This window comes from Ictidomys tridecemlineatus, chromosome 10 (assembly GCF_052094955.1).
Source record: "Ictidomys tridecemlineatus isolate mIctTri1 chromosome 10, mIctTri1.hap1, whole genome shotgun sequence".
Taxonomy (NCBI): Eukaryota; Metazoa; Chordata; class Mammalia; order Rodentia; family Sciuridae; genus Ictidomys; species Ictidomys tridecemlineatus.
In genome coordinates, this window is record NC_135486.1 from 2,470,776 (window position 1) to 2,487,905 (window position 17,130).

The following is a 17,130-nucleotide window of genomic DNA, read 5'->3' on the forward strand; positions in this document are numbered from 1 at the left end:
GATTTCTGAAGTCAAATGGAGGAATCCTTCGGGACATTTTCATAAACATACACTTGGAGCTTTAAATCAGGCCCAGAAACCAGCCCAGACCCCTTTCCAGATAATGCCTCAATTTTTCCTAAGGTAGCTGATTGGAGTAAAATCCAATGGTGCTCAAATCCTGAACTCTCCATGCTTGACTATTCTGAAAGGTTTGCAAATGCTTTCAGGCACGGAAATCATACACTTCCAAGACACCCACCAGGTCTCTCTCTTTAATGTCACCTTGAACTGGTTAGGTGAACCAGCTACCAAAACAAGACGGGCCCCACTGAGCCACTCTATAATCCCTGACCTTTCTGACCTGGCACACCAACTCTAAGCCCTTCAGAAGTCGGCAAAGAAGAAACACCACTCTGACTTTGATTCGCCACTCCAGCAAACTGTTCATCAGGTGACAACTGCCATCCTCTCCGAGGGACGTGCAGCGACCTCACAAAGTCAAAGGGGTGCTTCTCTGATCAAAGCCCTCAGCCGCTTCAGGAAGGGCTGCTGTGAGCTCACTGCAGCTAGAGCCACCAGGAGCCCTCCTCAGCCCCCGAGGGCTCTCCTCTCCCTGGTGGCTCTGGAGTCCAAGGGGAAATCGGAGCACCTGGATGGAGGACGAAGCAGGCTCCAGGAGCCCCTGCAGTGACGCTGCCTGTTCAGGCCACCTCCTGGAGTCCCGCCCTGGGAGCATTAAGGCTGGGTCGGTGGTGGCAGCCTCTCACTGCCTGGACAGTTCACGAGTCTCACCTGCAACACACTAAGCAGGGCCCCTTCCTGGCCCTCCCCCTTTCTGCTCATTCCCCCACACCGACTCGTGTCCCTGGAAGAGATGCTTCAGAGGCTGTTGGAAGGGGAATTGTTTCCAACCCTTGACCCACCAGGATGGCAAACAGAGCAAAAGCTGAGCAATTAATTAGAACAAGTAAAGCCACAGGTAAGCCTCTGGGTCCTCTGGATAGATCCACTTCTCAACGACTCTATTACCCAATATTCAACATCAAAGTCATTGGAAGATGGTGTTTTCCAGGCCCACTAAGGTCATTTTTGTTCCGGGTCCTCACAGACATTGGGAGAATTCACTCAACCACCCAGATTAGGAGGGGAGGAAATCCAGCTCAACGCCTCCCTGACATCAGACAATGTTCCTGTAAGCAGGGGCTATTTCTGGAATAAGACCCACTAAAAAGGCATATAAAGCGTTGGTAATTCCATGCACCAGTCCCTAGAGATCCCAACTCTTCATGTTAAAACGTCTTCCATCAGAGGATGCGTTCTGATCAAGACTTAATAGTTAACTATGCCCCTACCCTCAGCACCCAGTGGTGCCCGCGTCCAGACTCCTGGCTGGGACCCCAGCAGACAGCAAGGCACTCATGTCGTCCCACCTGTGCAGCACACTTCCAGCCAACATCCCTGCTTTTTCTTAGGACAACCACCAATATACTGGGACAGTCATGCTCCTGGGCTGCTCTGAGCCGCACTTATTTTACCCGGATCTTCAAATCCAAGAGATGCCTAGAGATGATGCTAGGATCATCTGGTTCACTGAAGATATTTTTATTTAGAGCATTATACACATCAGTGGGTTCATTTGGATGAACTCATGCATGCATGGGATTTGACTTCCTCCATTTAAATTCCACCTTGTTTTACCTCCTCTTCCTTCCCCTATTCTCCTTTCTCTTCTCTACTGATCTCCCTTTGCTCATTTATTTGGATTGGTGCTTTCAACATATGCAGAAAGGTGGAACCCCTGGGACATATTACATACATAGCATGATTTCGATACACTCATCCTGCATTTCCTCCCTTCCCCATTTCTCTTCCCTCCTTCTTCCACTCCACTGATTTCTGTATCTTCAATCCCCCTCCTCTTTTTCATCCTTATTTTGCTCTAACTTCCATATATGAGAGAAAACATTTGACCCTTGGTTTTCTGAATCTGGCTTATTTCACTCAGCATGATGTTCTCCATTTCTATCATTTTACTGGCAAATGCCATAATTTTTCTTCCTTTTTTATGGCTGAGTAAAACTCCATGGTGTGTGTGTGTGTGTGTGTGTGCGTGCGCGCGCGCGCACATGCGTGCATGTTTGTTTTTGTATCCACTCATCTATTGAGGGCATCTGGGCTGTGATCTCTCTACTGTGAATTGTGCTGCTATAAACATTGATGAGGCTGTATAGTATGCTAGTTTTAGATCTTTCAGATAAAAACCAAGGATTGGGATAAGTGGGTCATAGGGTGGCTCCATTCCCAGTGTTTGGAGGAATCTCTACATGGCTTTCTGGAACCGTTGCTGTTATGGTTTGGATGTGAGGTGTCCTATAAAGGCTCATGTGTGAGAGGAAGCAAGAAGGTTCAGAGGATAAATGGTTCGGTTCTAAGAGTCTTAACCCAGTCAGTGATTTAATCCCCTGATAGGGATTGACGGAATGGTAACTGAAGTGGTGGGTGTTGACTATAGGAGGTAGGAATCGGGGCGTGGCTTTGGTACACATTTGTGTCTGGCCAGTGGAGTCTCTCTGGGCTTTCTGATCACCATGGTGTGACCTGCTTACCTCAGCCTCCCTCTCCCCGCTCAATATTTACCCTGACTCAAGCCCTGAGGAATGGAGGAGGCCTTCTGAAGACTACGGAGACCTCTGAAACAGGAGCCCTCCAATAAACTCTTCCTCTTGGACAGTAGTTCTGATCAGATCCTGTAATCAGAGCAGCGAAAAGCTGCCCAAAACACTTGTTCTAATCTGTAATCTCGCCAACAAAGTGCATTTTCCCACAACAACTGCCAGCGTTTACTATGTGTACCCTTGATAACTGCCAGTCTTGTTACCGCTGTTGACCGGTGACGAGTTCTTGCTCCCCGATGTTGAAGAATAACACCAAAGAAGCACGCCGAGGCAAGGCCAGAGTAGAAATTAGAAATTTATTAAAGGACAGAAGAAAAGACTTCTCCCGGAGGAAGAAGGGGACCCAGAAGGTGGAATCCGTGGAAGTGCGGTTGTTTCCCCTTTTTATAGTTTTGGTGATGGAATGTAGGTTGGAAGGCCTGAGGGGTGGGACACAGGTGGGCCTAATTATCACCTTTTGGGATGGGATTATCACTTCTCTGGGATGGGCTATTTCCAAATCTGTTGGAGCTGTTGGTTAACACTTCTTTGAGGTGGACTTTGGCCTAGGGCCTTTTCAGGACTTCATAAACATTCCATGAGTTGTCCTGTTTTCCCTGAGTCATTCCCAGCATGGCCTCCATTTTAGATTTCACTCGATATTAGACCCGATTTACCTAACTACACTGACTACCTAACTTTAAATCTGGCTTCAGTCTGACTGGAGGTGAAACTCTAGTGCAGTTTTTGTTTGTATTCCTCTGATTGCTAGAGATGTTGAATACTTTTTTATATATTTGATGCCTATTTGTGTTTCTTCTCTGAAAAACCGTCTTTGCCCACTTATTGCATGGCTTTTCTTTCTTTTTGGTTCTACCGTTTTTGAGTTCTCTGTTTATTCTAAATCGTAGCCGTGTTAGAGGAGTAGCTGGCCAAGCTGCTCACATCTGGGGTCGCTCCGTTTACCCTCGGGCTTCCTCCCTGTGCAGAAGCGTCTTAACATTACGACACCCCCTTATTGATTCTTGGGGTAATTCCTGAGCTTCAGGGTCTTGCTGAGGAAGCCCCTTCCTACACCTGTATGATGAATTGGTGACCCTGTGTTTTCCTCCAGCAGTTACAAAGTTTCTGGTCTCATTTCTAGGTCTGCCTTCCAGTTTGCTTTGACTTTGTGCAGGGTGAGCAGCAGGGTCCTAGTTTCCTTCCTCTCTGTGTGGATACCCGGTTTTCCCAGCACCACTGGTTTAAAAGGCTGTCTTTTCTCCAACATGTGTTCTTGACGTCTCTGTCACATGTCACCTAACTGTGTCTGTGTGGGTCAGTCTCTGGATCTTCTACTCTATTCCTCTGCTCTTCATTGCCATGACCAGCACAGCAACAGCAGAAGATCACAAGTAGAGGGCCAGAGGTCAAGAAAAGCACAGGGACAGCTTCAAGGAAAAGTGGGGCCAGGTGGGACATCCTGGACAGAGGAGCAGTGACCCAGAACTACTTGGCAGGTTTAGTACATAGGGTCTCACGATCAGGAAGTGGAACTACAGAAGTCTGCAAATTGTTCAAGGCCTGTGAGTTGTCCAGGGGCTTCTTTGTGTACTAAAAGTTACAACAGTGTTAGGCACCCCTTGTGGCCCTCCTGCTGTGCCTAGAAAAGCCCCGGTACTGGGATGTCTGATGACGGCTGGCGTCAGAGCCTCGCCTCCTGGCCAGCAGTGTTTCCCCGGCTTGACTCCTGCCAGCTCCACAGGGTGGGCCCGGGATGGAGAGGCACCCACCCTCCGCCCGTGCTCTCTAGGAGGTGTCAGTTCCACGCTGTTGCTGCACCACACCCCTGTGGAGTGACTCGAGGGCAGGTGTCGGACACTCCACCTGTTCTAGCAGCTCAGGAGTGCCCTGCTCATCTGTTATTCTTTCAAATGAATTTGATTACTGTTTTTTCTATTTCTGTGAAGAATATCATGGACATTTTGATGGGATTTCAATGACTCTGTATGGTTTGGGTAGAATGGTCATTTTGACCATTTAACTCTACCTGTCTAAGAACACAGTCTCGTCATCTTCTGAGGTCTTGTTCAATTTATTTTTTCAAGTTCTGTAATTTTCATTGTAGAGATTTTTCAGTCCTCGATTGGGTCAATTCCCAAGTTTTTTATCGAGGCTATTGTGGATGGAAGATGATTTCCTGACTTTATTCTTAACAGAATCACTGTATTGATTAATGAATGTTGATACCATATCCTACCAGTCTGCAGAATTTATTTATCAGTCTTTGTTTTTGTTTTTGTTTTTTTGTGGAGGGATCTTTTACATATAGGATCATGTCATCAGGAAACAGACAATTTGACTTCTTCTTTTCCTATTTAAATCCATTCATTGGTTTTCTCTTATGTGCCTTTTTTCTGATTGCTCTGACTAGAGTTTCAAGGACTATATTAGAGAGGAGTAGTAAGAATGAACATCCTTATCTTCTTCCTGATTTTATAGGAAATGCTTTCAGATTCTGTATTCAGTAAGATGTTGGCTTCGGGTCTGTTATATATACCCTTTATAATATTGAGGTAAATTTCTTCTATCCCTAATTTTTTCCAGATTTTCAACGTAAATGGGTGCAAGATTTCACCAAAGCCCTTTTCTGCATCAGTTGAAATAATTATGTGATTCTTGCCTTTCATTCTATTTAAGTGATGAATTGCATTTATTGATCTGCATTTACCACGTGCCAGTGAGGGAAACCAGCAGTGTACTGTGGCCTCTCCTTCTTACATGGTTAAGACAGTTTTCCTTGACTAAGTTTTCAGTGGGTGCCTTGCAGTCACACAGAGTGGAGCTCACTGCGGTGTGTTTAGGCACACGCAGGACACCACCTGGTCAGGGTCACTCTGCCTTCCTCCCTTTCCCTGCCTCCTCCCTTCCACTCCTTCCCCCTCCTCTTCCTCTCTGTGCGCCCTCCTGTTTCCATGGACCCCCTTTCTAAATCCTTCTTTCCACCTGCCTTCCACATAGGAGAAGAGAAGCATCTGCCCTGTGTCTTCCGGAGTCTGGCTTGCTTCACTCACATGAGCTTCTCCAGTTCCAGCCACGCACCAGCAAATGGTGGACTGCACTCTTTAAGGCTGAGTGAACTCCAAGTGTCCGCACAGCAGGTTTTAATCCACTGCACCAAGGTCTGTAAGTTGGTCGTGTGGATGACCCTCTGAAGACACTGCTGTGCCTGCATCACTCTAGGATGCTGATTTTAGTCTCCACGGAGCTGCTCCCCAGCCTGGGCCGCCTTTCAGAGCTGCACAGGGGAAACGGCTCTGCTCCTGCACTCCCACAGGCAACCCGCCTCCCTGGCCCCTGAGGCTTCCCACCGCCAACTCTGAATCTTTAGGAGTGGGGCTGGTAGATGCTGTGACGGGATCTGTCATCTGTGGAAGTCTTGGTCCTTTGTAGCAGCAGTAGGAAAGAGAACAAGTCAACTTACGTCCCACTAGATCTGACTCTTTGACATAGCTTCTCCCCAGATGCATCCTGAGCTCCTTAAATGGGGCCGTGGGACTATGAGTGGCCCTGCCTAGCAAGCCGTGACACTGCCAGTCAGAGCCTCCGGTCACACTGACTCTGCACACGTCTGTAAGGGTGACACCACAAAGCCCAGGGGCCTGAGTCCAGGAGCCCCTCGCTGAGACCCCTGCATCCAGGTCTCAGTAGGGCTGGGAGAGTCCTGGTGAACTGGCTTCACCTGGCATCACCCTTAAACCGTCTGTTCGCCCAGAGGCAGCCTTGCTGCCCGTCCAGCTGTGGACGTCCCTGAAGAGGTGCCCTCAGCACGAGGCCTGAAACTTGAGGTGACTGACACTTCTGGAGGAAGTCTGCACGGGGAGGGAGTGAAAGGGAGTCACAGGACGGGGCGGAGGGACAGGGCTGAGAAGAGGCCAGCAGCGAGCCCCAGTGACAGACGCCGAGGACGCACACCTGCTGGAAGGTCCCCACCACGCTGGCTCTGGCCAGGGCCCTCACCACACACTGGGCAGGGCCAAGGGAGGGCATTCTGCTGCCCCTGACCTGCCAGCTGAAGTGGGCACGCTGGGCCTCAGGTCCCGGAGCCTCACGCACTACAGAACACGCACTGTCCAGACCTGCCCCTGAGAAGACACGCAGCTCCCCAAAGGCCAAACGGCAAGAGGACTCCAGGGGAGGAGCGTCCAGCCTCTGCAGGTGCACCCCCACGGCCGCCTCTTCCCTCTTGCCCCCGTCCCTCCAGCAGCGAGTGCAGTCCCCACTCTGGACACGCCCCGTGCCAGCCTGGAACAGACGGGGAGGCCATGCATTCACTCCAAGGGAGTGGGGATAGGGCAACGAGTGGGGACAAGTGTCTGCGGGTGACTTTTCTTCAAGAATTTAGGAAAATATCTAGATGAATGACGTAATTTAACTGATGAAAATAAGATTCTAAATACTGTAAAAGACCTTCACCCCTGAAAGAGCTTTAAATATGCAGAACTTCGTGTCCTGAATAAATGACCCACTTCAACACTGCACAAATTGACTTGAAGATTTTATGTCCCTTTAATAATAAAAATATTTAGGAATTTTTCTTAAAAGAATGCATACAAATAGTAAACACTATATGAAGAAATGCTCACTGTCACTAATCATCAGAAAAGTGCAGACCAAGGTCAGAAAGAGATCATCTGGACCCATTTGGAGTGGCTGTGTAAAGATGCAGTGAGGGTACAGAGACCCACTTCTTCACCATAGGGCAGCACACAAACACTGTGCGTGTTCCTCAAATACTCCACACAGAAATCCCCCCAGGACCCGTGTGCCCCCAGGAGGTACACATCCAAGGAGAATGGGACAAGTGTAGCAGAGACCCCTGTATGTCATGTGTTCTGCAGCACCATTCACAGCCAGCCAAGATGGGAACCAGCCTGGGTATCCATCAATAGTTGGATAAATAGAGAAAATGTGGTAGAAATACACAATAGAGAGTTATTCATCCCCCCAAAAAGGAGGGGGTCACCTTGTCATTTACAACAATAGGGATCGAACAGAGGATATAAACAACACAGAGAAAGGTAAATCCTGCAGGTTTTTATGCCAAAGCCCTAAGAGGCAACTTCACGGGGGGAGAGGCAAACAGTGGTCACAGAGTCCACAAAGTGTGAGCACAGAAAGAACTCAGCTCCTGGGAAGAACACTACATGCAGCTAAGAGGAGAAAGTTCAGCTTTCTGTAGCACAGGAAGGCATGTAGAGCTGAGTTACTGTGTCCTCAGTCAGAAGGAAGGACTGTGGGTAATCCTAACACAGGGAGGAGAGACTGTAAGATTAGAGATATACCTACTACCCTAAATTCGTCGTAACACATTGAATACATGTGTCCAAATCATGCACTGCACCCCATATGTATGTATAATTATGTACCAATAAAATAATAAGAATTTTTAAAAGAAAATAAATCAAACGAAAACAAAGTATTTTGAAATAGCATCCCTGGGTGAGCGCTGGAAGCTCACTGCTGGCCAGACGACATTCTCCGCCCGGTTTCCGCTGTGCTGCTGGTGGAGGGAACCAGAGGGCGTGCCTGGCACGTTTCTCCCTGGAGCCTATTGCTACATATAGAACCAACAAAATAAGTTGTGGTTCCGGGTGGGATTTTGGGAATCCAGAATTTCAGAGTCCACCTAATGAGTGGAATAGTTAATCTCAGCCATCAGCTCACATGGAATTTGGAATGCAAGAAAAAGCTGAGAAGGCCATCTTCCTGGGTGTGGCTGTGAGCATGTCTCTAGTGGACTGAGCAGAGAGGACTCACCCTCAGGAGGTCGAACAGCTGTCAGTCAGTCTGAGACTCGGAGCAGAACAGGCGGAAGAAGGGTGCTCTTCCCTCTCCGCTCCACCCTCAGCTGGGTGCTCTTTTCTTATGCTTTTGGATATTCTACCTCCTGGACTCCAGAGTGACATTAGCCCAGGACAGGGACCCCCAAGGGAAAGGACAGAGGACTCCGCAGGCGCTGGGCATTGAAAAGCACTGGTGCCGAGGTGCCTGAAGAACGTGAAGAGGCCATCTTACAGCTGGAGTGAGAAGAAAGGCAGCCGCGGGACCCCAGGAGTGCTGCGATCCCCTGCTCTCCCTGCTCAGCCCAGCTGCTGGACAGGACATTCACGACGTCGGGGAGGCTACAGCACACCCTTGAGAGACAGGATGTGGTGTGGTGGGGCAGGGCATGCCCCTCACAGAAACTGACAGGAAAGAGGGAAGAGAAAAGACACGGGGGCCATTGAAGCAAGAAATGGATGTGGAACGGGCTGCTTTGTGCCCGCGCCTCCAGAGGAGAGATGGCTAAAGCCCCGATGCAGTGCTGGCACTTCGCAAAGGGAGCTCACCGGCTCCAGCACTCCCGCCTGCCCTTCTGATAGAGAAAGGTGGATGCCCAGTGCACTGGCACTGCCAGCTGTGAGGCAGGGTCCCCTCCCCATGATGAAGGGGGGTAAGGTCACACCAGAATGAAGGACACAGGGGGTGCATGAGGTCTCCCCTGGAAATCACTGTTTGCTCATCCTCCAAGGACAAAACCATAGATGAAAACATTTCCTAGTCCTCCAAGGACAAGGAGATGACCAAGAGTAAAACCGGGCTGTCGCACCTGGGACTGGGAGAGTGCACCTGCTCCACTGGAGCCCATCTCCAGGCCCTTGAAAAGTTCTCGGGATGGCTGCTCTATTAGGAAAGACACTACAGACCTCTGTGGGGAAGTTCAAGCTCAATGTTTGGGTAGTCAAGGTCATGTTAAGGGGGAGAAATAGGGTCCTGAAAGCTTCTTACTCCTAGTGAGTGGCTTCTTCCTTCCTTCATACCAGGAAGGACAAGCTGGCCTGTGGATATGCAAACATGGAAGCAGAGGAGTGGGAACTGTTCAGTGCACACAGCTTCGATAACCTTGTATGCCTGCTGAACATGCAGATGGGACCCAGGACTAGCTATGGACTCTAGGAGCTAAGTGCTGCATCCTGTCCACACCACAGTACCTAAGATCACTCAGGCGCCGGAGAAAAGCACACCATCCCTCAGCTCTGCTGACGGCACTTAGCTAATGCCCTTTCCAGCGCCCCTCACAACCAGACTTGGCAAGCCAGCTTGCCACCCCTTGGGAGGGAAGACAATGGGCATTACAGCCACTGCCTTAGAGATGCCGACCCAGCCGTACTATCCACCACAGCATGGTGCCTAGGACCTCACTCTGTTCTCATTCCCTGCTGATGTTACGTGGTCCCATTACAACATTGAGGTCATGCTAATTGGTGAAGATTAGACTCTTGCAGCATGCAACAGAGTGTGCACTCACCTGTGCAGGAGAGGATGGGCTGCCAACCTCAACAAGATTCAGGGCACGGAGTGCCCATAAAGCTCCTGGGTGGTGTGCATGAGTACATCTGAGTTCAGGTGCAGTGAAGACCTCCCCGTACCCACTGGTGGCACACAGGCGTTTACAGGACTCCCAGGTTGGTGGAGGGCTTCATTCCTCAGCTAGCCCAGACCTACACCTGCTGCGCTGCTTCACAGGGAGCCACACAGGGCTGATGTGGTGCCAGCAGGAAGCCTGTGGAAAGGCCAGGACTTGCCAGCCCAGGTGCATGTGCTGGACACCTCTAGCAGGCATGCTATGAGACGTAATTAGATGTCACCTGTACATCAGAAGGCATGCACTGGGCTTGCTGGAAGAACAACAAAAACAAAAGTCACCTCTAGGAGCTTAGTCACAGCCCCTGGAGGGGGCTGAAACCACATACACCTAGAACAGTATTCTCAGCAGTGCACAGAGCCCCACCACAGGTGGAGCACGGACCAACACCGCCGTCAGTGCGACAGCTCGCTGGCAGGGCTGGGGAGGCCGGTCTCCATCCATCGCTCGTGCACAGGCTGCTACCCTGGATAAGGGCTTATTCTCAGTACTGTCCTCCCCACAGCTCATTCACTCCTGACCCGTGGATGACATCAGCCTCAGTCACCTACAAATCACCTCGTCACCCCAGGTGGTCACCCCTGTGCATGGGACCTCCCAAGTGCAAGAAGAGCAGTCCCCATCCCTGAAAATGTGTGGCATGCAGATGTCCACAGGAACCTGAGTTGACCTGCAGCTGTCAACCCACCCCTGGTCCAACTGTAATGTAAAAGAACCAAACTAACGCCATCTTGTTCTGACCTGACTCCACTGTGGGCTTGCTTAAAATATTTTCTTTCTAGCCTCCTGACAGCTGTATCTATGCCCTGACTACAGCAAAAATGACTCTGAAATATATAATCAAAGCAATTTTCTTATGTAATCAAAATATCTGTCTCAGCAAGGATGACCTACATCCTTATGGTTTTTGTGGTTTTGGACTTTATAACCTCTGTACTTCCAAAATTCAGGCACTGGAAGTTCGCTGAGGCACCAGCCTGCTCCCAGTCACTTGCCTGGATTGCTCATTAAAGGACTTTTTTCCCTTTCAATTGGGCTCAATAAGTGTGGTGGTCTGCAGTTCTCAGGTACTCTGTAACAACCTGGACAGAGACAGGCGAAAATGAGAGCAGCAGTGGACACGGGTGGATGGCTGGTAGAAATGCACGCACACTCTCTGGCTGTTTGAACTGACCATGTGCAGTGTCCCGAGGCCTTACTTTGAGGATGGCACAATGGCAAGTGGACTGGCCTTGTGCAACTCTTTTCTCACAAGAGAGGTATACAAATAGCCACTATCAGAGATCTTTAGAAGTGAAGTATGATCAAGGGAACCTGTGCTGGATTGACAGTGACCAAGGCACAACATGTCATAGGATGTGCTGCCCAGAAATGGACCCACATCCATGATGTATCATGGCCCTTCATCAACCATATAATCCTCAAGCAGCAGGTTGGTGGAGACAAAGAATATTTTCTTTTTTCTAAGCATGAGATACAGGGTCTATTTGGCAAACCTACCCTGACAGCTGGACTGAAGTCCCTGAAGGAGCATTAACAAATGTAAATAATCCCTATGAATGTCTGAAAGAACCCAAGCTGTACATCCAGCTCTGCACCTACAGACCTGGCTGGAGCTGATCCATGGACACAGAGCCCTGCTCTTTCACACTTTGTAAGCATTAATCCAGGGAGGGGACAATTCAGCAGGTCTCAAGTGGCTTGCTCCCTCTGGAGAGTGGCTATTTCTTGCCACCATGTGAGGAATCTCTGGCCCTCGACTTGGTCCCCATGATCCTGTTGGACTCTGGACCTGCAGTCTAGGCTTATGCTGAGTGGGATGCAGAAATACAGGACAGTCCAGACCAAGACTGTCATTCCATCAGGAGTTCTGGGAATTACACGACCCTGTTCTGTCCTCTGAGCAAACATGTGGTCTCCCCACTTCACCTGGCCCAGCTGCTATTGCTGTGATAACGCCAGCAGCACGGCCTGGCTGGGTTATGCAGGCTTGCCTGTGCAGGCCAGGCTCAACATTTATTCTCCATCCACAGCCGCAGTCTTCTGCTCTTTTCCCTGGAAACTCCACTGTTATCCAACCCTTGTTACCATGTCCCATCTGATCCTGTCCCTTCTGGAGGAGAGATGCTAAGCTGGTGGCCTGATTTCTGGGAGAAATCAGGTGGAAAATGTTAGGAGTCGCCCTGGCTCCAAAGACTAACTTCCCCATCCCCCGAGAAGAGCCGTCCAATGGTGAGCCCTGCTGGCTCACATGATCCTTACCCACCAATCAGACTAGCCTTTCTGGTTCACATGATCCTTACCCACCAATCAGACTAGCCCTGCTGGTTCACATGATCCTTACCCACCAATCAGACTAGCCCTGCTGGTTCACATGATCCTACCCACCAATCAGAAAGCACCCCATGCCAACTGTCAAACCCTTCAATCATTAAACTGTCCTAACTGTCATAACCCCCGGCTCTATAAATATGCAGAGCTCTTCCTCAATAAACGGGCATTTTCTCCTACGACGAGCCTTGTTCGTTCTTTCAGAAAACACCGATTGTTATTTCCACCTGGATAAGTGCTCTGTCTTTTGGTGCATGTGCCTCTGCTGTGGCGGTGGACTCTCTTCACAAGCCAGGCAAACAGGGTCACAGCACCTGCCTACAGAGTGCTAAATCCTGGCAGCATCAGGGTCCATCTCAGAAGAGGGGACAGGTGATACTGTAAAGCCAGTTACAAGAAGCGCAATGTGTGGGTTCAGCTTGACATGCCTAGAGCCGTCCTGGCACATAACCACCGTGATTTCCCCTGGCAACCCTGGTGGTTCTTCCCTGCACAGTTCTCCATCCGAGTAATAGGTGGCACTCACCACTGGATCACGGTGCCAATATCTTTGGTGTTAGCTTGGATAAACCAGGTACACTACGGCTTGGATAAGGTCACTCTTCTCCTGACCACTTCATAAGCCCCCATCTTCTGACCCAAATCACAAGGATGCACTTGGTTTGCTCCTGCCTCTGATGACGCTTCCTTCAGTAAGTCCTGCAGCAGTTGCCCTCAGCACAACCCTGGGCCTGTCCACCTGTTCCCTTGTGCCTCACACTGCCTTGCCGTGGTTGAAGAGCACACCCCGGCTGTAACCTCCCTGTATGCCGCCTTCTGCTGGTGGACACGCTCAGCCCTGCGTCCCTCCTTCATCATCGGTGACCCAGGTCTGGGGGAAATGGTTGCGGCAAGCTGCTGCAACCAGGGCCTGCCAGCTTACTGCTGTCTTAGGAAACTAAGACACACTAAGGCGTGATTTTTTTATCTTTAAATTCTTTTTCTTTTCTGACTAAACAAATGGTTGTAGAAGAAAGTAGTTATGAATACCAACTCCAACCATGTGGTCAGTTAGCAAAACCATGGCTGCGATTGTCATGAACACACTCTCCTAATTTTGACTAAGAATGTGTTCTTGTTGGACACCAGAGGGAGTAAAGGGACAGGATGAAAGTGACAGGGAGACCCATGGGGCAGAGGAAGGGGGCAATGGGAGGGAGGCTGGGGGGCAAGAGGGAGGGCTGGAGGACAGAACTCATCAAATGACCTCACAATCACGTCTGAAGATGCCACCGAGACGGCCACAACTAAAACGCAACAGTACAAAACACACACCTGTGGTGCTGGTCCTGAATCAGACGTGAAGACCAGCGGATGGACAAGAGGACACAGGCCATTATGAAACAGTCACCTGGCCCTTGACAAAGGAGCCACAAGCGAGCGCTGGAGGAAGGATGGCCTGTTTAAAAAGTGGTGCTGGGAAGACCGCAGAAGAATGAGACCAGACGCCCACCCTCACCCAATGAAAATCAACCAAAGACTTAGGAATTAGACCGGAAACGGTGACGCAGTGGAGGAAACATACAGGCAGCACTCCAGCCCTGGTGCAGGCACCAACAAGACCCCAAAAATCCCCCATAAAAAGGAGAATCGATAAGTGGGACGGCGTCAATTTAAGAAGCTTCTGCACAGCAGTGGAAACAACTGAGAGTTGCACAGAGAGCCTCCAGAGCGGGAGAAATCTCTGCCAGCCAATCCTCCAACAATAACCAGAAAACACAAAGAATTCAAACACAAAATATAAAACAAACAAATAAATAACTCAATCAATAAATGGGCAAATGAACTGAACAGACACTTCAGAGACAAATAACCAAAACAAGTATCAATCAGTGAGATGGAAATCAAAACCACATTGAGACTGGGTCTCACTCCAGTCCCAATGGCAATCATCAAGAACACAAGTTACAATAATTGTTGGCAACAATGTTGGGGGAAAGGTACACTTAAACATTGTTGGTGGGACTGTAAATTAATACAACCACTTTGGAATGCAGTATGGGGATTCCTCAAAAGACTAGGAACAGAATCACCCTATAACCCGCTCTTCCACCCCTTGGTATTTATCCAAAAGAACTACAATTAACATACTATGGTTAACCACAATTAACATACAAATAACATACTACAATTAACATACTATGGTGATACACGCATACCAATGTCCACAACAGTCAAGGTATGAACCAGCCTCAGTTCCCACCAACAGATACCTGGTTAAAGAAAACATGGTTCCTATACACAATGGAATTCTCTTTAGCAATAAAGAAGAATGAAGTTAGGTGATTTGGTGGAAAGTTGATAGAACTTAAGAACACCATGCCAAGTGAAATAATCCAGACTCAGAAAAGCCAAGGTTTGACTATTTTCTCTCATGTGTGGAAACCAGAGATAAAAAGGAAATACAAAGGAGGATCTCAGTAAAAGGGAAAGGAAAGCAACAGAGTAGAAGCAGGGGTTAGAGTGGGGAAGGACCAAGAGAAAGGGGAAGAACTTCACAATGAAGCTGACCAGATCACGCTGTGATGAATATACCACAGTGCGTCACAACTTAATATAGAACTGCAAGGCACAGGTTTAAAATACTCCAGTTAGAATGCCAATTATCAAGAATACAAACAACGTAAGTGTTGGTGAGGATGTGGGGGAAAAGGCACACTTATACACTGCTGGTAGGACTACAAATTGGTGCAAACACTCTGGAAAGCAGTATGGAGATTCCTTGGAAAATCTGGAATGGAACCACCATTTGACCCAGCTATCCCTCTCCTCAGTTTATACCCAAGGAACTTAAAATCAGCATACTACAGTGATGCAGCCACATCGATGTTTATAGCAGCTCAATTCATAATAGCTAAACTATAGAACAAATCTGGGTGTCCTTCAAGAAATGAATGAAAAAAGAAACGGTTGTATATATACACAATGAAATATTACTCAGCCTTAAAGAAAACAAGTCAATCCTCAAAACCCAAAGACCAAATGTTTTCCCTTATACAGATGCTGAACCATAATGGAGAGGAGAATGGGAAGAATGGAGGAACTCTGAATTAGGCAGAGGGGAGTAAGTAGAGAGGACAGGGCATGAGGGTAGGAAAGATGGTAGAATGAAATGGACATCATTACCCTACCTAGATGTAGATGTATAATTGCACAAATGGTGTGACTCCACACTTGGTACAACCAAAGAAAGGAAAAGTTGGCTCCACTTGTGTTCAAAGAATTAAAATGCATTCTGCTGTCATGTTTAACTAATCAGAATGAATGAATGAATGAATGAATGAATGAATGGAAGGTCGGCAGAGCAGAAGAAAGGGACCAGAAGGAGAGGAAAGGAGGCAAACTGGGGAATTAAAATGGAGCCAACTATGCCACATGAATTCACAAATATGTCAGAAATAAGCCCATTATTATGTTTAAGTAAAATGGGCTAAAAATATTTTAAAAATATGTTGTTGCTATGATGATTCCTGGTGGATGTGCACATGTAATGTTTATAACACAAACATTACAATTGTTTCCATACTTTTTATTTACTTATCGTGTAAAATAAGATTTTTTTCTTCTAAGGCAGTATTTAGGAACATTCCGTTGCATTTCATGATAGCTGAGTCTGAGACATCATGAGAGCAATTCACCACTCAAGGCCTTCTCCTCCTCTTTGGAAAGGACCAGGGTTCTTTAAGTTGTATGCAGGAGACCTCAACTGAGGTGGGATAGAAACCTCTCCATGACTTCTATTTTAAGATTAATCACGGTTTAAGGAGACATATAAGGTGTCACATTAACAAGGGTGAAATTATGATAATTTTACGTGTCAACTTGACAGGATGAATGAAGACCCAGATACCTAGTGAAGTATTAATTACCATCAAAGATTGGTACACACTGTGCCCATTCCTTTTCTGCAGGAGGAAAATCCAGTGGCTTCGCATCTGATTAGAATGATAAGCTGTCCAGGTGTGCAGGTGTGTCTGAGGTGTTGCCAGAGATTAGCATGTACTCAGGGAACTGAGAAGGGGGACCCACCCTGGACATGGGCAGGCCCAATCCTACAGGTGGGAGGTAAGAACAGAATAAAAGGCAGAGAGACACCCACCTTCTCTCTCTCCCTAGAGCTGGGACACCCTTGGGCTTGGACGTCAGAAGGCCAGGCTGCTGGGCCCAAGGACTCCAGGACTCGCCCCAGCTCTTCCCGTGGCCCCAAGAGAGGTGCCCCATCCCCGCCCTGGGTCTGCAGCCTCCATTCCTGGACGGAGCCACACGACCAGCACCACAGGGTCTCAGTCCTGAGGACGGCCTGTCCAGGCGCTCCTGGCCTCCAGCAGCACGTGAGCCACTTTCCCGGGCACCGCCCTCCATGTCTGCCCCCCCCCCCCGTGTGCCTCCTGCTAGGCTGCTGGCTGGGTCTCTCTGCAGGAGCCTGACTAATGCATGGGGGGGACATGGCACTGGGGGATGAGAGCCCAGACTGCACTTTCTGTGGGTCTTTCTGGAAGATCGCTGGAGGGGCTGCCCCTTGTGGAGCCCCAGGGAATGGAGGCTGACCTCCTGCACAGGGACAGCAGCAGGCATGTGGGAATGGGCTGCGGCATCTCACTGACCCACTGGAGCAGGAGGTGGGCCTCTGGAGCAGCTCTAAGGGACCTGCCTCCCAGAACAAAGGGCCCAGGCTGA

At 48.9% G+C, this 17,130-nt stretch overlaps 1 long non-coding RNA gene across 1 annotated transcript in view; it reads right to left on the minus strand.

The window, feature by feature from the left end:
• The window catches only part of LOC110597626 (uncharacterized), a 91,847-nt gene that overhangs the window by 11,539 nt on the left and 63,178 nt on the right, over window positions 1-17,130 (minus strand). The gene's annotated exons all lie outside the window — the stretch shown is intronic.